Source organism: Arachis hypogaea, chromosome 20 (genome assembly GCF_003086295.3).
Source record: "Arachis hypogaea cultivar Tifrunner chromosome 20, arahy.Tifrunner.gnm2.J5K5, whole genome shotgun sequence".
NCBI classification, from domain to species: domain Eukaryota; kingdom Viridiplantae; phylum Streptophyta; class Magnoliopsida; order Fabales; family Fabaceae; genus Arachis; species Arachis hypogaea.
Genome location: NC_092055.1, coordinates 78,082,020 through 78,104,466, shown reverse-complemented (window position 1 = coordinate 78,104,466; position 22,447 = coordinate 78,082,020). Strand labels below are relative to the sequence as shown.

Sequence of the window (22,447 nt, the reverse complement as noted above, 5' to 3'; positions counted from 1 at the left end):
TAGACTATCATATATGGTTGGAAAGCTCTGAATGTCAGCTTTCTAACCCACTTGGAATCACTTCAATTGGACATCTACAACTCAAGTTATGATCATTTGAAGAGGGCATGGTCGCTGGCTTTAGTGTGCAGCGTTTGAGGTAACGTTAGCCCTCAAACATTGGCGAAAACGCCAGTTCTGGAGGCTCAAATGTATTGTCCACCCCATACTATTATACATTGTTGGAAAGCCCTGGATGTCTACTTTTCAATGCTGTTGGGAGCACATTATTTGGAGCTCTACAGCTCGAGTTATACTCCTTTGAAGGTGCAGAGGTCAGTTGGCCTCACTGCAGGTTGCCACCATGTTCGTTTATGCACATTGCGGGGCAGTTTTCTCCCTCAATTTTAGTGTCCACCATGCAGTGCCGTATATGCTTGGAAAGCTCTTGATTCCTACTTTCCAATGCTTCTTGAATCACCTCATTTGGAGCTTTGTAGCTCAAGTTATTCTTGTTGGAAGTATACCCCTTGTATGCCTTGTGGTGTGTGGCGCCAACGTTAGATGGCCAGGGAGGAATTCATGTGCCAACGTTAGCCTCCAAGTTAGGGGGCTAATGTTGGCGCAAACGTGGGATGGCCAGGGAGGAAATTTCAAGTTCCAACGTTAGCCTCCAAGTTAGGGGGCTAACGTTGAGGCTAACTTCTTGCTTCCTGGTTCAATTTTACTTATACCATTGTCCTCTCTTCACTCCTAGCCATTCCTCTTTGCTTCAACCTTTCTCCAAGCTTTCTTCACCTATCATTAATCAACCAAACACATCAAAGCTATGCTCAAAATCATGAGATATTCATTCTTTCATAATATGTGACAATTTTAGCATAAAACCTCATGAAATAGCATGAATTCATACATGGTTGATTAAATCAAAGGAAACATGAAAATCTACCCAATTGGCTTGCTTATGGCTCAAGAAAGTGCATAATTCAATTGAAAACAAAAGAAAAAGGCTAGTTAAAATAGGCTAAGATGACTTGTCATCAAAAGTCTGATCGTGCAGAGGAGTAGCAGATGATGTTCTATCTTTTGATGATGTTCCACCTGACTTGAGTTGTGAAGACTTAGAACGTACTTTCCCTCGCTTTAGTAGTTTAGAGGGACTAGGTGAGTATAGAGTCTAGGCTAGCCTAGGTGCTAGCTTAGGGACCTCTTGAACAGGTCAGGACCTGGGATGTTGTATGTATGTATATGTATATAGTTATTATCTAGCTATACCTAGGGGTGTTCTAACTAAAGGTCTATACTCTAATAAAGGCTGGATAACTGAATGTTGCTAGCTACTTGTGATATATTTATGTGTGGTTGCTTATAACTGTTTTATCTGTTATCAGCTGTGAGTTGATTATGAATGATTCCGTCTATTAATCCAAATGTTTTCAAAAAAAAAAAAGTACCTCGCTAACTAACTACGCTTTTAACAATGAATCAGGCTCATATAATAAATAATAGTTAATATATAGGATGAAAAATTGGTAGCACTCAGTTTCTGGTATGTCCTAGGCGTACTGAAAATTGGGTCGTTACAATTTGGTATCAGAGCAGTTCGTTCCCAGTAGAGCCTGGGGAGTGGACTGACTATGCTTCATTGCATACTCTGCTTGTGTGTCTCACGCCATTAGGGTATCTTTAAGATACATTTGGCATGAATGTCTATGAGTGCTCATTTTGGGAATGCTCGTGCCTTACTTGAAATATTAAGACTGATCACCTTAATATTGATTGTTTGGTGCGGATAGGACCTTAATGACTGCGAATAGACATTGTTTAATCGAGTTCCGAATGACGAATCGATGCGAGGCACAGCTATCCTCATAACTGTTATGATCTCCATGGTTATGGTTATGTTATATTTGGATGCTGTAAGGAACGAACGCTTATTTTACTTGTGAGGAATCTGGACACACAGCTAGGATGTACCCAAGAAAGTTTTTTCGGAATCTAGTGCGAACCCAGCAACAAGGTCGAGTGTTTGCCATGACTGCTGATGATGCTATGCAATCAGACGTCCTGATCCAAGGTCAGTGTATTGTCAAAGATCGATTTCTAACTGTACTGTATGACTCGGGTGCATCGCACTCCTTTGTTTCTTTAACTGTTGCTCGTGAGTTGGGACTAGATTTCTCTAAGTTGAACTTTGATCTGATTGTCCATACTCCTGCATCCCAAAATGCTTTGACTAGTTTAGTGTGCCTGCAAGTACTATTCACTATTATGAACAGAACTTTTATACATGATCTAATATGTTTGCCTCTATGTGGTTTAGAAGTTATTCTAGGGTTAGATTGGTTATCTAAGTATCATGTTTTCCTTGATTGCTATGAAAGAACTGTTGTTATTCCGTCTGATAGTTTAGATATTAAACCATTTCTGTCTCATACTTTATATCGGAATTCTGTAAGAGTTGCATTAGACGGGAGTGATTGTAAGGGGTACGTTCTGTTAGCGGCTAGCTCGAATGATAGTGAACTAAGCTTAGAACGAATCCAAGTGGTGAAGGAATTTCCTGATATTTTCCTGGACGACATACCTGAGTTTCCTCCTCAGCGAGAGATAGAATTCAGCATTGAACTTGTACTTGGAACCGGACCGATTTCCATAGCACCGTACCGGATGTCACCACTGGAACTTGCAGAGTTGAAGAAGCAGTTGGATGAGCTACTTGGAAAAAAATTTATTCGTCCCAGCGCATCACCTTGGGGAGCTCCGGTGTTGCTAGTAAAGAAGAAGGATGGTGGAATGTGACTTTGTGTAGATTACCGACAGTTAAATAAAGTCACTATCAAGAACAAGTACCCACTTCCACGAATAGATGATTTGATAGATTAGTTAAAAGGTGCAACTGTGTTTTCGAAGATTGATTTGCGATCGGGCTATCACTAGATTCGAGTGAAAGAGTCAGATATACCGAAGACTGCATTTAGAACTCGATATGGCCACTATACAGTTATGTCGTTTGGACTAACTAATGCTCCTGCGATTTTCATGGATTACATGAATCGTATTTTCCGTCCATACCTTGATCAGTTCATAGTAGTCTTCATAGACGATATTCTCATCTATTCGAAGACAGAAAGAGAGCATGAAGAGCATCTAAGGACTGTATTGCAGATACTAAGGACTTGGAAGTTATATGCTAAACTATCAAAGTGCGAGTTCTGGACAGAGAAGGTGGCATTTTTGGGACATGTTATATCACAGGGAGGAATTGCAGTGGATCCTTCAAAAATTGAAGCAGTAGTGCAATGGGAACCACCTACGACCGTTACAGAAGTTCGGAGTTTTCTCGGACTTGCTGGATATTACCGGAGGTTTATTAAAGGGTTTTCACAGATAGCCTTACCTCTGACTTACCTTACACGAAAGGAAGTTCCGTTCGTTTGGACGGCTGAGTGTGATAGAAGTTTCAAGATGCTTAAGGAGAAGTTAACAACTGCACCTGTATTAGTACTACCCGACCCGCAGAAACCTTTTGAAGTATACTGTGACGCCTCTCATAAAGGACTTGGATGTGTGCTGATCCAAGACAAAAATGTGGTGGCTTATGCTTTCCGGCAGCTGAGACCTCATGAACAAAATTATCCGACGCATGACTTGGAGTTTGCTACAGTAGTGTTTGCTCTGAAGATCTGGAGACACTATTTGTATGGCAGTCAACTAGAAGCTTTCTCTTACCACAAAAGTTTAAAGTATATCTTTGACCAGAAGGATCTTAATATGCGACAGCGAAGGTGGATGGAGTTCCTGAAGGACTATGATTTTAAGTTAAGTTATCACCCAGGAAAAGCGAACGTGGTGGCAGATGCTTTGAGCAAGAAGAATTTGAATATCTCTTGGATGATGATAAAGGAAGAAAAATTACTCATGGAATTTGAGGACCTTAAGTTGGCTATGACTGAGACATCAAGTGGGGTCCGTTTGGCCCAATTACATATAACACCAGATTTTAAGATTAGGATTCAGCAAGCACAAGCACAGGATTCAGAAATGATGACGATGCTGAGACGGATGAAAGTACAGGAACCAGAAGCTGTAAGACTAGATTGTAGCAGCCTCTAGAGATATAAGAATAGAATTTGTGTGCCTAGCTCTGGAGATTTGCGGCAATGGATTCTTGTAGAAGCTCATCAAAGTATATTTTCTATGCATCCTGGAGTAACAAAGATGTATCAAGGATTTGAAACAAATGTTCTGGTAGTCGGGCTTGAAGAAAGAGGTAGCTGCTTATGTCTCAAAATGTTTAACCTGCCAGAAGGTGAAGGTGGAACACCAGAAACCGTCAGGAACCCTGCAACCCTTGGAAATACCATAATGGAAATAGGAGCAGATCACTATGGATTTTGTCACGGGATTGCCAAGGACCTCAACAGGACACGATGCTATTTGGGTGATTGTAGACAGGTTAACAGAATCAACACATTTTCTTCTGATTTGAGTTGACTATACTTTAGAAAGGCTAGCACGGCTATATATTCAAGAAATCGTACAATTGCACGGGATACCTTCGTCAATTATTTCAGATCGAGATCCGAGGTTTACTTCTAGATTCTGGGGAGCTTTCCAGAAAACTTTAGGAACAGAATTGCATATGAGTACAACATACCATCCTCAGATAGACGGACAATCAGAGCGAACAATCTAGACATTGGAAGACATGTTAAGATCTTGTGTGATGGATAACCAGGGCAGTTGGGATAGGTATTTGCCATTGGTCGAGTTCGTCTACAACAACAGTTACCAACAAAGTATCAGGATGGCACCATATGAAGCTCTCTACGGAAGGAGATGTCAAACACCATTGTGTTGGAATGATGACGGAGAAGCTAGTGTCTTAGGTCCAGACTTAGTGCAAGAAACTACTGAGAAGATAAAGGGGATTCGCCAGAAGATCCAGACCGCACAGAGCCGTCAAAAGAGCTATGCCGATAATAGACGTAGACCCTTAGAGTTTAGTGAGGGAGATCATGTCTTTCTAGAAGTAACTTCGATTACTAGAATAGGTAGAGCCCTTAAGACTAAGAAGCTTAACCCACGATACATAGAACCTTTCCAAATACTTAAAAGAGTCGGTCTAGTAGCTTATCAAATAGCCCTTCCTCTTATTTATCAAACCTTCATGATGTTTTTTTTATGTCTCGCAACTTAAGAAATATGTTCCCGATGATAGTCACGTTTCACAACCAGAAACAGTACAGTTATAAAATGATTTGACATATCAAGCATCACCAGTTCAGATCGTAGAAAGAAGTGATAAGCAGCTAAGAGGCAAGACTGTTCGCTTAGTCAAAGTACCATAGGAACCAAGAGGAGAAGAAGAGCACACTTGGGAATTGGAAGATAATATGAGAACTGATTACTCGCATCTATTCTCAGGTAACTGAAATTTTGAGGGCAAAATTTTCTTTTAGGAGGGTAGAATGTAACAACCTCAGTTTTCGAGAACGCGAAATCTTTTCTGAAAGTACGGATTTCTCCGGAAGATCAGTAAGGGGAAAACCTTTGACATATCATCAAGTATCTCAATCCTCATTGTCATTATGTCATCTTTAAGTTAGAACCTTTTCCGAGACAAGCTCGATAACGCGGTCACGAAGAACCTGGTTTTTGAACCATATCGGTTAGAAGTTTTGATTTGGTTTTTTGTAAATAGTCTCAGTTTGACGAACCGGACTCGATTTATGAGAGAAGAGAGATAATAGGATGATATTATCATTATATTAGTATTAGAATCTTCTTGAATAATATTATAAGGTTACCTGGTCAGTTTTAGTTAAAAACAGAAAATCGGTTTAACCGGGTTTACAGTTTACTGGTGCAGCTTAGCACCAACACTCTCTGATGAATTTAGGAATGCTAAGGCCTCATTATACATGTACTATTCTCATAATAAATATGTTACTAGTGTCATTTATGCTAGTAGCTCAGAAAATAATTTTTAGAGATGTTTTTACGAGTGTTCTGATACACCTAGTTTTAGTAGTTATACACCAGAGATATTTTAATATTATTTTAATCCACCTCCAAGCCAACCAATCACAACTCACCTTACACCCCCAAGACCTCCAAGGCTGTCTCATTTCATCATTTTGGCCGAAAATAACAAGAGAGAAAAGAGAGAAACTTTCATGAACACTTAATCTTCAAAGCTTGATTTCTTCTGAACTAAAACTCAAATCAAAACTCCGATTTCACCAAAATGATCCTCTCTTATTCCTCTACATAACCATATAACTTATCAAGGATGGAAATAAGGTGAGATAGCTATCTCCCTCCCATTTCAATTCGGTTTTCAAGGAAACATGCTTAAACATGTGTTTTCTGGATGTTCTTCCTTAGGAATCATGCTTAACTTGACTTGAGGGCCAAGAAACGTGAATTTCTAGCAAGTCTAAGGTGAGATATCTCTTCCTAACATACTGAGTGAGATTTGGTCAGTTGAGAGTTTTTGGATTTAAAGTTGTTCTTGATGTGATTTAGGAGGAAAAAGTGCTTAAGCACCACCTGAAAGTTTAACCGAATTAGGAGCAGCAAAACCAGGTAGGGTGTCACAAAATTAATCTTGATTATTTGTGTTTGAGTTGTGTGAATGTTGTTGGTGGATGAAATTGTGATTACACTTTGATTATGTAAAATTCATTACTCTTTCTTTCCCTGGCAATGGCACCAAAAACATGATGCCAATACCATGGTTCACAACTTCGCACAACTAACCAGCAAGTGCACTGGGTCGTCCAAGTAATACCTTACGTGAGTAAGGGTCAAATCCTACGGAGATTGTTGGTATGAAGCAAGCTATGGTCACCTTGTAAATCTCAGTCGGGCGGATATAAAATAGTGATGGGGTTTTCGAAATTAATTAATAAAATAAGGAAAGAAATACGTATGTAACTCATTGGTGAGAATTTCAGATAAGCGTATGGAGATGCATTCGTTCCTCTGAACCTCTGCTTTCCTGCTGTCTTCATCCAATCAATCTTACTCCTTTCTATGGCTGGCTTTATGTAAGGATGTCACCGGTGCCAATGGCTACTTTCGATCTCTCTCGGGAAAATGGTCCAAATGCTCTGTCACAGCACGGCTAATCGTCTGGAGGCATCACCCTTGTCGTTGGTTGCATCCTATTCCTCTATGTGAAAATGGTCCGATGCGCTGTCACTGCATGGCTAATCATCTTGGAGGTTCTCGATCATACTTGAATAGGATTTACTATCCTTTTGCGTCTGTCACTACACCCAGCACTCGCGAGTTTGGAGTTCGTCACAGTCATTCAATCCCAGAGTCCTACTCGGAATACCACGGATAAGGTTTAGACTTTCCGGACCCTCATGAATGCCGCCATCAATCTAGCTTATACCACAAAGATTCTGATTAAGAGATCTAAGAGATACTCATTCAATCTAATGTAGAACGGAAGTGGTTGTCAGGCACGCGTTCATAGGGAATGATGATGATTGTCACGTTCATCACATTCAGGTTGAAGTGCGAATGAATATCTTAGAAGCGGAACAAGTGAATTGAATAGAAAACAGTAGTACTTTGCATTAATCTTTGAGGAACAGCAGAGCTCCACACCTTAATCTATGGAGTGTAAAAACTCTACCGTTAAAAATACATAAGTGAAAGATCCAAGCATGGCCGAATGGCAAGCCCCTCTGGTCTAAGAACCAGGCGTCCAAATATGATCCAAAGATTCAAAGATGTCTAATACAATAGTAAAAGGTCCTATTTATAATAAACTAGCTACTAGGGTTTACAGAAGTAAGTAATTGATGCATAAATCCACTTCTGGGGCCCACTTGGTGTGTGCTTGGGCTGAGCTTGAATGTTACACGTGCAGAGGCTCTTTCTGGAGTTGAACGCCAGCTTTTGTGCCATTTTGGGCGTTGAACTCCACTTTGCAACTTGTTTCTGGCGCTGGACGCCAGAATTGGGCAGAGAGCTGGCATTGAACGCCAGTTTGCGTCATCTAAACTTGGGCAAAGTATGGACTATTATACATTGCTGGAAAGCCCTGGATGTCTAATTTTTAACGCAATTGGAAGTGCGCCATTTGGAGTTCTGTAACTCCAGAAAATCCACTTTGAGTGCAAGGAGGTCAGAATCCAACAGCATCAGCAGTCCTTCTTCAACCTCTGAATCTGATTTTTGCTCAAGTCCCTCAATTTCAGCCAGAACTTACCTGAAATCATAGAAAAACACACAAACTCATAGTAAAGTCCAGAAATGTTAATTTAACATAAAAACTAATGAAAACATCCCTAAAAGTAACTAGATCCTACTAAATACATACTAAAAATAATGTCAAAAAGCGTATAAATTATCCGCTCATCACAACACCAAACTTAAATTGTTGCTTGTCCCCAAGCAACTGAAAATCAAATAGGATAAAAAGAAGAGAATATACTATAAATTCCAAACTAACAATGAAACATAGCTTCAATCATATGACCGGGACTTATAGCTTTTTGCCTCTTGAATAGTTTTGGCATCTCACTTTATCCATTGAGGTTCAGGATGATTGGCATCTATAGGAACTCAGAGTTCAGATAGTGTTATTGATTCTCCTAGTTCAGTATGATGATTCTTGAACACAGCTATTTTATGAGTCTTGGCTGTGGCCCTAAGCACTTTGTTTTCCAGTATTACCACCGGATACATAAATGCCACAGACACATAATTGGGTGAACCTTTTCAGATTGTGACTCAACTTTGCTAAAGTCCCCAATTAGTGGTGTCCAGGGTTCTTAAGCACACTCTTTTTTTTTTGCTTTGGACCTTGACTTTAACCGCTCAGTCTCAAGTTTTCACTTGACACCTACACGCCACAAGGACATGGTTAGGGACAGCTTGGTTTAGCCGTTTAGACCAGGATTTTATTCCTTTAGGCCCTCCTATCCACTGATGCTCAAGCCTGGGATCCTTTTTATTTGCCCTTGCCTTTTGGTTTTAAGGATTATTGGCTTTTTGCTCTTGCCTCTTGGTTTTAAGAGCTTTGGCTTTTTCTGCTTGCTTTTTTTTTCTTTCTAATTTTTTTTCGCTATTTTTTTTTCTCTTTTTTTTTTCTGCAAGCTTTGTTCTTTGCTGCTTTTTCTTGCTTCAAGAATCATTTTTATGATTTTTCAGATTATCAAATAACATGTCTCCTTGTCATCATTCTTTCAAGAGCCAACATATTTAACATTCTTAAACAACAACTTCAAAAGACATATGCATTGTTCAAGCATACATTCAGAAAACAAGAAGCATTGTCACCACTTCAATATAATTAAGCTAAGTTCAAGGATAAATTCGAAACTCATGTACTTCTTGTTCTTTTGAATTAAAACATTTTTCATTTAAGAGAGGTGATGGATTCATGGGACATTCATAACTTTAAACAAAGTTACTAACTACTAATGATCATGTAATGAAGACACAAACATAGATTAGCACATAACATAGAAAATGAAAAACAGAAGAAATAAGAACAAGGAATGAATCCTCCTTAGTGATGGTGGCGTTTCCTTCTTGAGGAACCAATGATGTCCTTGAGCTCTTCTATGTCTTTTCCTTGTCTTTGTTGCTCCTCCCTCATTGCTTTTTGATCTTCTCTTATTTCATGAAGGATGATGGAGTGCTCTTGATGTTCCACCCTTAGTTGTCCCATATTGGAACTCAATTCTCCCTGGGAGGTGTTGATTTGCTCCCAATAGTTTTGTGGAGGAAAATGCATTTGAGGCATCTCCGGGATCTCATGGTGATGAGCTTCATACACCTCTTGAGCTCCATGAATGAGCTCTCTTGCTTGCTCCATCTTTTTCTTAGTGATGGACTTGTCCTCTTTAATGAGGATATCTCCCTCTATGTCAACCCCAGCCGAATTGCATAGGTGGCAAATGAGGTGAGGAAAGGCTAACCTTGCTGGTGCACGAATTATGAATCACACTTTTCACAACTCGTACCACTGACCAGCAAGTGCACTGGGTCGTCCAAGTAATACTTCACGTGAGTAAGGGTCGAATCCCACGGAGATTGTTGGTTTGAAGCAATCTATGGTTATCTTGTAAATCTTAGTCAGGAAGTCACTTATGTTTATCAGTTGAATTGCAAATAAACAAGAGAGCATGGATTAAAGGTTACTTGTTATGCAGTAATGAAGAATATGTTGGAGTTTTGGAGATGCTTTGTCTTCTGAATCTCTGCTTCCTCTCTCTTCTTGTTCACGCACGCATGTCCTCCTATGGCAAGCTGTGTGTTGGTGGATCACCGTTGTCAATGGCTACCTTCCATCCTTCCAGTGAAAACTACGCTCACGCGCTCTGTCACAGCACGGCTAATCACCGGTTGGTTCTCGATCCGGTTGGAATAGAATCCCTTGATTCCTTTGCGTTTGTCACTAACGCCCAGCCTTCAGGAGTTTGAAGCTCGTCACAGTCATTCAATCCTTGAATCCTACTCAGAATACCACAGACAAGGTTTAGACTTTCCGGATTCTCGTGAATGCCGCCATCAATTCTAGCTTATACCACAAAGATTCTGATTAAGAGATCTAAGAGATACTCATTCAATCTGATATAGAACGGAGGTGGTTGTCAGGCACACGTTCATGGGTTGAGAATGGTGATGAGTGTCACGGATCATCACCTTCATCACAGTTAAGCGCGAATGAACATCTTAGATAGGAACAAGCGTGTTTGAATAGAAAACAGAAATACTTGCATTAATTCATCGAGACACAGCAGAGCTCCTCACCCCCAACAATGGAGTTTAGAGACTCATGCCGTCAAAGAGTACAAAGTTCAGATCTAAAATGTCATGAGGTGCAAAAAAAGTCTCTAAAAGTTGTTTAAATACTAAACTAGCAGCCTAGGTTTACAAAAAATGAGTAAACTATGATGGATGATGCAGAGATCCACTTCTGGGGCCCACTTGGTGTGTGCTGGGGCTGAGATTTAAGCAATTCACGTGCAGAGGCCGTTTGTGGAGTTGAACGCCAGTTTTTGTGCCAGTTTGGGCGTTCAACTCCAGCTTTTGATCCTTTTCTGGCGCTGGACGCCAGAATTGGGCAGAGAACTGGCGTTGAACGCCAGTTTACATCATCTATCCTTGTGCAAAGTATGGACTATTATATGTTGCTGGAAAGCCCTGGATGTCTACTTTCCAACGCAATTGGAAGAATGCTATTTCGAGTTCTGTAGCGCCAGAAAATCCACTTTGAGTGCAGGGAGGTCAGAATCCAACAGCATCAGCAGTCCTTTTTCAGCCTGAATCAGATTTTTGCTCAGCTCCTTCAATTTCAGCCAGAAAAATACCTGAAATTACAGAAAAACACACAACTCATAGTAAAGTCCAGAAATATGAATTTTTCCTAAAAACTAATGAAAATAGACTAAAAACTAACTAGAACATACTCAAACTATATGAAATTAACCCCAAAAAGCGTATAAAATATCCGCTCATCACAACACCAAACTTAAACTGTTGCTTGTCCTCAAGCAACTAGACAAATAAAATAGAAGACTAATAGGTTGGGAAGCAATAATATCTCAGAGTTTTTGAGTGAAGCTCAGATTCTAATTAGATGAGCGGGACTAGTAGCTTTTTGCTTCTGAACAGTTTTGACATCTCACTTTATCCATTGAAGCTCAGAGTGATTGGCATCTATAGGAACTTAGAATTCAGATAGTGTTATTGATTCTCCTATTTCAGTGTGATGATTCTTGAACACAGCTATTTTATGAGTCTTGGCCGTGGCCCTAAGCACTTTGTTTTCCAGTATTACCACCGGATACATAAATGCCACAGACACATAATTGGGTGAACCTTTTAGATTGTGACTCAGCTTTGCTAAAGTCCCCAATTAGAGGTGTCCAGAGTTCTTAAGCACACTCTTCTTTTTGCCTTGGACCTTGACTTTAACCGCTCAGTCTCAAGTTTTCACTTGACACCTTCACGCCACAAGCACATGGTTAGGGACAGCTTGGTTTAGCCGCTTAGACCAGGATTTTATTCCTTTAGGCCCTCCTATCCACTGATGCTCAAAGCCTTGGGATCCTTTTTATTTGCCCTTGCCTTTTGGTTTAAGAGCTTTTGGCTTTTTTTGCTTGCTTTTTTCTCTTTTTTTTTTCTGCAAGCTTTGTTCTTTGCTGCTTTTTCTTGCTTCAAGAATCATTTTTATGATTTTTCAGATTATCAATAACATGTCTCATGTTCATCATTCTTTCAAGAGCCAACATATTTAACAGTCTTAAACAACAAATTCAAAAGACATATGCACTGTTCAAGCATTCATTCAGAAGACAGAAAGCATTGCCATCACATGTTACTAATTAGAATTTTTCTTATTAAAATCTCGAAATTTTATTGCCTCTTATTCAAAAGATCTACTACTTTATTCATGTTTGCTGATGATGAGAAAAATAAACTATAGCTTAATTGGAGATAAAATCAAAATAGATACTAATTACTACTATATGACTCCTAAGGTAAACTTCTATAAGGACACTGTCACAGAGTTAAGGCAGGAATTGGAAATTAACAACCTTTATTTTGGGGGAACGGGGGTTCCTCTGATCCTTGGGGTGCTTGGTCCTACAAGAGAAGACTTTTGGCGGTTCAATTCCCTTAAGTCACGCCCTTGCTCCTCTTGTTCTTTAAACATATAGGTCAGCATTTGACTGTGTTCCTTCTGTTCTTTTATTATTTGCTCCATAGCTTCCCGTATCTTGGTAACAGACGTCTCAAGATACTCCCAGTATTCAGATTGAGGGATCTCTGGGAGGAATTCCTGTGCTCTCTTCTTGATGGGATCATCCTGTGCTTGTTGTTTTTCCATTGATGCTTTGGTGATTGGCTTCTCAACTGAGATATACTCAGTTATTCCCATCCTTACTCCAGCGTCCTTGCAGAGCAGAGAAATCACGCTTGGATAAGCCAACCTGGCCTCTTTAGAATTTTTGTTAGCAATTTTGTAGAGTTCAGCTGAAATCAGCTGATGAACCTCCACTTCCTTTCCCATCATGATGCAATGGATCATCACTTCTCTTTTAATTGTGACTTCAGAATGGTTGCTAGTAGGCAACAGAGAATGCCCAATGAAATCTAGCCATCCTCTGTCGACTGGTTTGAGATCCTCTCTCTTGAGTTGATTTGGGACACCCTTTGTGTTGGTGGTCCACCTGGCTCCAGGGATACATATGTCCTCTAGAATCTTATCCAGGCCCTTGTCTGTTCTCATCATCCTCCTGTTGAAGGAGTCTGGATCATCCTTCAGCTGAGGTAGCTTTAAGATCTCCCTAATCCTGTCAGGGTGGGTATGAACAATCTTTCCTCTGACCACGGTCCGATAGTCATAGAGAGCAGTCCCAGATAGTTTCTGCTTGTCAGTTTGCCACATATTAGCATAGAACTCCTGGACCATGTTCCTTCCCACTTTCGTTTCAGGATTAGCTAGGACTTCCCAGCTCCTGATTCGAATTTGCTCCTGGATCTCCGGGTATTCATCTTCATTCAGATCGAATCTAACTTCCGGGATCACTGATCTTAGACCCATTATTTTGTTATAATGGTCCGAATGTTCTTTAGATAAGCACTTCCCTTGATTCCAAAGTGGTTTTGGAACGCTCTCTTTCTTGCCTCTTGGAGTGGGTTGTTTTCCTTTGGGGGCCATGATCTTAGTGATTGCGGATAAACACACCAAACTTAGAGGTTTGCTTGTCCTCAAGCAAAAGAAGAGAAAGGAGAGGGATAGAAGGAGAGCTAGGGGCAATTGTTGATGGGAGAGGAGGGAGGCCGAACTCAAATTTATAAGGGGGGAGGGTGGGTTTTCGAAAAAAGAGATAAAGATATGATAAAAAGATTTATTTGGAAAAGATAAGATAGAAGATATGATAAGAGAAGATATAGTTTAAAATTGAGAGGATATGAAAGATTTTTGAGAAAGATAGATTTAATTTTTGAAAAAGATAGAGTGGAGGTTTTGAAAAAGATATTGATGAGTTGAAAAAGATAGATTTGTAAAAAAAAAAAATTTTGAAAAGAGTTGGATTGAATTTGCAAAGATGCCTGGTGCTTATGGATTAAAATACATTCGATATTTTCAGTGGTAGGGTTTTTAGAAATTATGGAATTTAGAAATCAGGGTTCATGACATGTTTATGTAAGAAATCATGAATTGAGGTATGAAAATCAAGATTTAGAATGAAAAATTTTGAACAAAAATGAGTTTTGTCTCCTCCCTGCCATCCTGGCGTTTGAACGCCCAAGCACTGCCTGTTTTGGGCGTTCAGGGCCCAATTGCTGCTCTCCTGGGCGTTCAACGCCCAGTTGCTGCCATTACTGGCGTTCAACGCCCAGTGCGTGCCCATTTCTGGCATTGAACGCCCAGATTGCTACCATTACTGGCGTTCAACGCCTAGTGAATGCCCATTTTGGGCGTCGAACGCCCAAAATACACTTTTACTGACGTTTTCTTGCCAATGAGCTCTTTTTCTCTGTTTTGTGTGCCGAGGTCTTCTGTAAATAATTCCTCACCTTAGTGTCAGTGAACTTTATATAAACAAATAAAAATAAAAATAAAAGTAGGGCAAAATGCTTAGAGGATTGTTGCCCCATGGCTGGGTTGCCTCCCAGCAAGTGCTTCTTTATTGTCTTTAGCTGGACCTTGCTGAGCTTTTAATCTAGCTTCAGCCTTGAGCATTCTTGCTCAATGTTGCCTTCAAGATAATGCTTGATTCTCTGTCCATTGACAATGAACTTCTTATCAGAATCAATTTCTTGAAGCTCCACATAACCATATGGTGATACACTTGTAATCACGTATGGTCCCCTCCACCCGGATTTCAGTTTCCCGGGGAATAGCCTGAGTCTAGAGTTGAACAACAGAACCTTCTGTCCTGGTTCAAAGATTTTAGATGACAGCTTTCTGTCATGCCACTTTTTTTATTTTTCTTTATAAAGCTTGGCATTCTCGAAAGCTATGAATCTGAATTCCTCTAGCTCATTTAGCTGGAGCAATCGTTTTTCTCCTGCTAGTTTGGCATCAAAGTTTAGGAATCTGGTTGCCCAGTAGGCCTTATGTTCCAGTTCCACGGGCAGGTGACATGCCTTACCATACACGAGTTGGTGTGGAGAGGTCCCTATAGGGGTCTTGAATGCTGTCCTGTAAGCCCACAGAGCATTATCCAAGCTCTGTGCCCAATCCTTTCTACGGGTATTTACTGTCCGTTCCAGGATTATCTTTAATTCTCTATTAGAGACTTCAGCTTGCCCATTGGTTCGTCATGTATTGATGCCAGGGCATTTTGGCCAGTTTCACTGACCTTTTCTTTACTGTTTTAGGATAGTTTCATGCATTTTCTTAAGAAATAAGCAAGTTTTGGGTAGAATTTCACTTACATCTTGATTCAAGCAAACATTGTGCACTTTACATGATTTCTTGAGAATTATGCAAGAATTGAATGACAAATTGGATGATGCATGTTTCATGATTTGGATTAGAACTTTGATGCACTCTATTGCTTGATTTCAGGACAAAGGAAGCAAGGAAGAACCACGTTAGCAGCCACGATAGTCTAACTAACATAACCACTAACGTGGAATGGGAGCTAGCTTGCAACGTTAATGAGAAAAGTAATCGCCAATAATGTCCTCAAAGCCATCATAGCACACGTTAAGAGTCACGTTAACTAAGTTAACGTGAACTCTAATGTGGAAGAAGAAAATGAAGCCAACGTTAGTGACACTCACCTTTGTCACTAACGTTGGACCAAGCTCATATTGGCCACGTTAAGAGCGACGTTAACTCAGTTAACATGGACTCTAACGTGGGGAAGAAAAAGAATGGCCAACGTTAGTTCCCACGTTAACTTAGTTAACGTGGAAGCTAACGTGGAGGGAGCAAGAATCGCCAACGTTAGTGACACTCACCTTTGTCACTAACGTTGGAATGAGCCACTATAAGCAACGTTAACTCCGACGTTAACTTAGTTAACGTGGAAGCTAACGTGGATTGAAGAATGATGAGCCAACGTTAGTGACACTCACCTTTGTCACTAACGTTGGAGATGGCTATCACCACCACGTTAGAAGCCACGTTAACCTAGTTAACATGAACTCTAACATGGGAAGTAGGGGCGTTTTGAAACATTAGTGACAAAGATAAGTGTCACTAACATTTTTGAAGATTTGGCAAGCCTACTTTAAAGGTCACGTTAGCCACACTAACGTGAACTCTAACGTAAGGGGAAGGGAGGATTCTCAACGTTATTGGAAAAGGTAAGTCCCAATAATGTGTGCGAAAGACCAAGAGGCAATGTTAGTGGTCACATTGGTGCCACTAACCTTGAAGTTAACGTGGATCATCCTTGGGTTAGGAACGTTAGTGAAAAAGGCGACTGCCACTAACGTTCTCGAACACACACTTTCACTTAACGTTAACGCCACTAACGTCCTAATCTAAAAGTCCCTGCCCACTTCATACTTTCTCTCTTTCTCTCTGCAAGTAAAGCTAAGCCCACTGAAGAAGATAGCTGCTTCAAACTCAAGATCCAAGGCCCATATCCAAGATTTGAAGAACCAACTAGAAGATCAGAAGAGTAGTATATATAGGGGTAGTTTTGAATTAGAAAAAGGGGTTGGAAATTGGAGAACTACTCTCTGTATTTTACTTTCTCTGCAGCTTTTAGTTTAATTCTCAAAATGTACTCTCTATCTATGCTTTTCTTTCCCAGAGCTATGAACAACTAAACCCTTTTCATTGGGTTAGGGAGCTCTGTTGTAATTTGATGGATCAATATTAGTTTTCATTATTCTTCTTCTATCTTTTCTCTTGATTTTACTAGAAAGCTTTCAATCTTCATTCAATTGGGTAGTTATCTTGGAAAAGAAGCTATTCATACTTGGATCTCTTCGGAACTTTGGAAGAGGAATGAAGAGATCATGCTAGAAATACTTTCTCATGTTGGACTAAATTGGGGTTTAAATGGATATAGTGACATATAATCCTACCAACACTTTGATTTGGAAATACATGTGATATAATCAGTGACCATACTTCATCTCTTCTCATGAGCAATTGACCAAGGAATTGGCTATTGATCAAGATTTGAGAGATTGAATTACCAAGAAATTGGAATTCGATCACTTAAGATTTCCAAGGAGATCAATGAATGCATTGATTGAGGAAGAGATGAAAATGAACTTGATCCGGAGAATGCAACATATCCTAAGCCCAATGAATTCCCCGTTTCTGATCTTACCCATTCTCTTTACTTTCTGCTATTTACTTTCATGCTAAACTCCCCTTCCCCATTTAAGATTTTGCAATTTACTTTCCGCTATTTACATTCAGTCTTTATTTCTAGCATTTACGTTTCTGCTATTTACTTTCCCACCATTTAATTTTCTGCAAATCACAAATCCAATTCTACTTAGTTCAACTAGAACATTCCTCTAATTAAAGTTGCTTGACCAATCAATCCCTGTGGGATTCGACCTCACTCTATTGTGAGTTTTTACTTGATGACAATTCGATATACTTGCCGAAGGAAAATTGTTGAGAGACAAGTTTCCGTGCATCATGTATCCTCAGTATTAGCTCTCCTCTCTCCACAACTATGAGTGCTCTGGCTGTAGCTAGGAATGGTCTTCCCAATATGATTGGGTGAAGGTGACTTTCTTCCATTTCTAGTATGACAAAGTCTGTGTGAAAGAAGTAGTTCCCAACCTTCACTAGCACATTTTCAACCACTCTAATTGCTTGATTTTGAGTTTTGTCCGCCAGCCTGATGACTACGTCTATGGACATCAACTCATTGATTTGCAGCCTCTTCATAAGGGATAAAGGCATTAAGTTGATGCTTGCTCCCAGATCACAGAGTCCTTTGTCAAACATTATTTCTCCTATGGCACATGGGATGTGAAAACTCCCTGGATCCTTCCTTTTTGTAGGTAGCTCTGGTTGAATGAGAGCACTGCACTCCTTGTTCATCACTATGGTTTGCCCTCCCTTGAGTGAGCTTTTCCTGGTCAGCAGCTCCTTCATATACTTGATGTATGAGGGCATTTGTTGGAGAGCCTTGATAAATGGTATGTTCACATGGAGGGATGCAAATATGTCAAGAAACCTTGAGTATATTCTCTTCTCTACACCACCATTTAGTAATTGGGGAAAGGGTGCATAGAGCCTCAGCAACTCTTTCTACGTAATTGTGGTTTCCTAAGGATTCTCTTCCTGCTTTCCTGCTGATGAATCTTCAGATTATTCTGATGCTTTGTTCAGCTCTTCCTCAGTCTCCTTATCACTTATAGTAACCATCTTGCAATCTTCCCATCTGACTTTCTTTGCTTCACCTCTTGGATTTTTCTCTGTGTCACTTGGGAAGCTATCAGTAGGTTTGGGAATCTTCTCAGATAGGTATCCCACTTGAAATTCCAGCTTCTTGATGGTGTCTCCCTGATTCTTGATATTGGCTCGCACCTCCTCTTTAAACACCTTGTTATCTTGAATCTCCTTGCATATGCCTTCAAGTAAAATCTCAATCCTTGATAGTCTTTCTTCTGATGATGGAGAGTTGAGATTAGAAGGATGAGAAGGGCCATTTTGACATTGGTATGGATGTTGAGGTATGTTGTTAGGTGGGTGCTGATATGATCTCTGTGTGGAATGTTGGTGAGTTGTATTGTTGATGGGGTTGTGGCATCTTTGATCTTGGCCTTGATCCTGTTGATTTCTCCACCCAAAGTTTGGGTGGTTCCTCCAACTAGGATTATATGTTTTGGAGTATGGGTCATGGTGCTGCCTAGGTGAATTCCCAATGTAGTTGGCTTGTTCCTGATCACCCTTTGCTTCTTCATTCACTCCTTCTTGGGTTGCTGCTGAAGTAGTGCTTGCTGCTACTTGATTCCTCTCCATCTTCTTGGTGAGGTCAGCTAATTGCTTGGTAATCATCTTGTTTTGAGCTAGCAGTGCATCCACATTGTTCAGCTCCATCACTCCTCTAGTGTTGCCTCTTTCAGAAGTATAGAAGTAGTCATTCTCTGCTACAGTCTCAATGACATCTATGGCTTCTTCAATGGTCTTCTTCTTGTTCAGAGATCCCCCGGATGAGTGGTCTACTGCCTTCTTTGATTCATACGAAAGGCTTTCATAGAAAATGTGCAACTGCACCCATTCATTGAACATATCTGGCGGGCATCTTCTTGTCAAGTCTTTAAACCTCTCCCATGCTTCATATAGAGTCTCACCATCCTGCTGCCTGAATGTTTGTACCTCAGCTCTCAACCTGTTGATTCGTTGAGGAGGATAGAATCTTGCCAAGAACTTATTCACCATATCTTCCCAGGTTGCTAAACTCTCCTTTGGAAAGGATTCTAGCCATTTAGATGCTTTGTCCTTGAGTGAGAAGGGAAACAGAAGTAGTCTATAAGTGTCAGGATGAACACCATTAGACTTCACAGTATCGCATATCCTCAGGAAGGTGGTTAGATGTTGATTGGGGTCTTCTTAGACACTTCCTCCGAATGAACAATTGTTCTAAACACGGGTGATGAGCTGTGGCTTTAGTTCAAAGTTGTTGGCATGTATGGTTGGCCTTTGGATACTACTCCCACAGTTTCCTGGGTTTGGGTTGATGTAAGAACCTAGAACTCTTCTCTCTTGCCCAGCCTTATGCGCTGGACCTTCTCTGCAATGGTTGTGAGCCTCTTCTTCATGATGGTTTTCCATATTCTCATCTATGTCTGGTTCAAAGTACTCTTCCTCTTCCTCAGCACCAACTACTCTCTTTCCTCTTGCTTCCCTCCTTAATCTAAGGAAGGTCCTCTCAGGTTCAGAATCAAAAGAAGTTGAAGCCCCGCTTCTTCTACCTGTCATACAACCAACAAGGCACAAGTAAGAGAGATAGATGCAGACAATAATTTCTACAGAAATGCTGTTAGTGTGAGTGATGCAATATATCAAACAATTAGTGGGTTAGTGAATGAATTGTAAACAACTAAGAAAATGGGTAGGGGAATGGGAAGAAAATAACTGAACAGAAAGTAAATTACTCAAATGAACTTAAATCAGACAAAATAAAAATAAATGCTCAATCTAGTTATCCACCAATTTAATCATTGTTGATACAAAATCAATCCCTGGCAACGAAACCATAAACTTGATGCACGGAAACTTGTCTCTCAACAAATTTCCTTCAGCAAGTATACCGAATTGTCGTCAAGTAATAACTCACAATAGAGTGAGGTCGAATCCCACAGGGATTGATTGGTCAAGCAACTTTAATTGGAAGAATGTTCTAGTTGAGCTAAGTAGAAATTGGGTTGAGAATTGCAGGAAATTAAATAGCAAAAAAGTAAATTGCAGAAAATAAATGACGGAAGGTAAATTGCAGAATCTTAAATGGGGAAGGGGAGTTTAGCATGAAAGTAAATAGCAGAAAGTAAAGAGAATGGGTAAGATCAGAAATGGGGAGTTCATTGGGCTTAGGAGATGTTGCATTCTCCGGATCAAGTTCATTTTCATCTCTTCCTCAATCAATGCATTCATTGATCTCCTTGGCAATCTTAAGTGATTGAATTCCAATTCCTTGGTAATTCAATCTCTCAAATCAGATCAATAGCCAGTTTCTTGGTCTAATTGCTCATGAGAAGATATGAAGTGTGGTCACTGATTATACCACATGAATTTCCAAATCAAAGTATTGGGAGAATTATATGTCACCATATCCGCCCAAACCCCAATTTGGTCCAACATGAGAAAGTAATTCTAGCATGATCTCTCCATTCCTCTTGCAAGGTTCAGAAGAGATCCAAGTATGAATAGCTTCTTTTCCAAGATAACTACTCAATTGGATGAAGATTGAAAGCTTTCTAGTAAAATCAAGAGAAAAGAGAGAAGAAAGATAATGAAAACTATTATTGATCCATCAAATTACAACAGAGCTCCCTAACCCAATGAAAGGGGTTTAGTTGTTCATAGCTCTAGGAAATGAAAGCAGAGATGGAGAGTACATTCTGAAAGTTAAACTAGAAGTGCAGAGAAAGTAAAATACAGAGAGTAATTCTAATAATGCCAAAAAGCTCCCTTCTAGTTCAAAGCTCTCCCTATTTATACTATTCTTCTGATCTTCTAGTTGGCTCTTCAAATTTTGGATATGGGCCTTTGGATTTTGAGTTGAAGCAGTTATCTTCTTTAGTGGGCTTAGCTTTACTTGCAGAGAGAAAGTGTGAAGTAGGCAGGGATTCTAGCTTAGGACGTTAGTGGCGTTAACGTTAAGTGAAAGTGTGGGTTCGAGAACGTTAGTGATAATCACCTTTTTTACTAACGTTCCTAACCCAAGGATGCTCCTGATGGGAGGAACTTTTGCGTGGTCTAGAAATTTGCGGATAAATCCTCGTTGCAAGTATAGTTTCTAAACCTTCAAAAGTCCTTTCATACAAACGTTTTGGGTGTCACAAGTAACAAACCCCTTTAGAAATTGTTAACCGAGTATTCAAACCTCGGGTCGTCTTCTCAAGGAACTACGAGGAAGTATGTTCTTATTATTGGCTATAAGGGTTGTAATCGGGGTTTAGAAGATCAGAAGCAAGTAATTTAAATGACAAGTAAAGTAAATGGCAATTAAAATAAATAAATACTGTAAAGCAGACTTTTGGCAAGGTAAGAGAAGTTGGAGGTCCAACGTAGTTATCTCTCTCAACTATAATGAAAGTTGAATCTAAACTCCACTTGGTCAACCTTTACTAGGGCAAAGGAAAGTCAGGGAACTAATTAAATTGACCTTTGAATCCTATTTATTTCTTAAGAAAAGGTTGGGATTACTTAAGTTCAGCTCAATTAGCAAGATAACGATTATTAATTATGTTGAGTTTAATAACTGTCGAGTTACTAAATTCTTAACCAGGACCAAAAGGGAAAAAAGTAAAATTGCTGAAATAATAAGAATGTCCTTAGATGGGAAGCAATGGTAACTTATATCAAGAGAACAATCATAAACTGAAAATACCTCAATTATCATTAATTCAAATAATAGTCTGTAACATGGAAGAATTCATAGATCCAATTATAAAGGTAAATAGCCAACTCAGATACTAAAATAAATAAATAAAGTTAAAGGGAAGTTTAAAACAAAGAAATATAAAACCTGGATTGAGAGTCACTCTTAAAACAAGAAGAAATCCTAAATCCTAAGAGAGAGAGAGAGAGAGAAGATCTCCCTCTCAACTAAATCTAAATCATTGAAAAATAAAATATGCGAGCTCCCTTTGAATGGGTGCATTCCCACACTTTATAACCTCTGGTCTATGCTGTCTGTACTTGGATCTGGGCCAAAAAGGGCTTCAGAAATCGCTATGAGCATTTTCTGCAATTTCTGGTGCGTGACCTCTGTCACGCGTCCGCGTGGGTCACGCGGTCGCGTCATTTGGGGCTTTT

At 39.8% G+C, this 22,447-nt stretch overlaps 1 non-coding gene across 1 annotated transcript; it reads left to right on the top strand.

Annotated features, from left to right (window-relative positions):
- The first annotated feature begins 19,193 nt into the window (after positions 1-19,193).
- LOC112787117 (small nucleolar RNA R71) lies at positions 19,194-19,300 on the top strand. Its single transcript, XR_003194548.1, has one exon. It is a non-coding gene; the product is annotated as a small nucleolar RNA R71 (small nucleolar RNA).
- Positions 19,301-22,447: the final 3,147 nt, after the last annotated feature.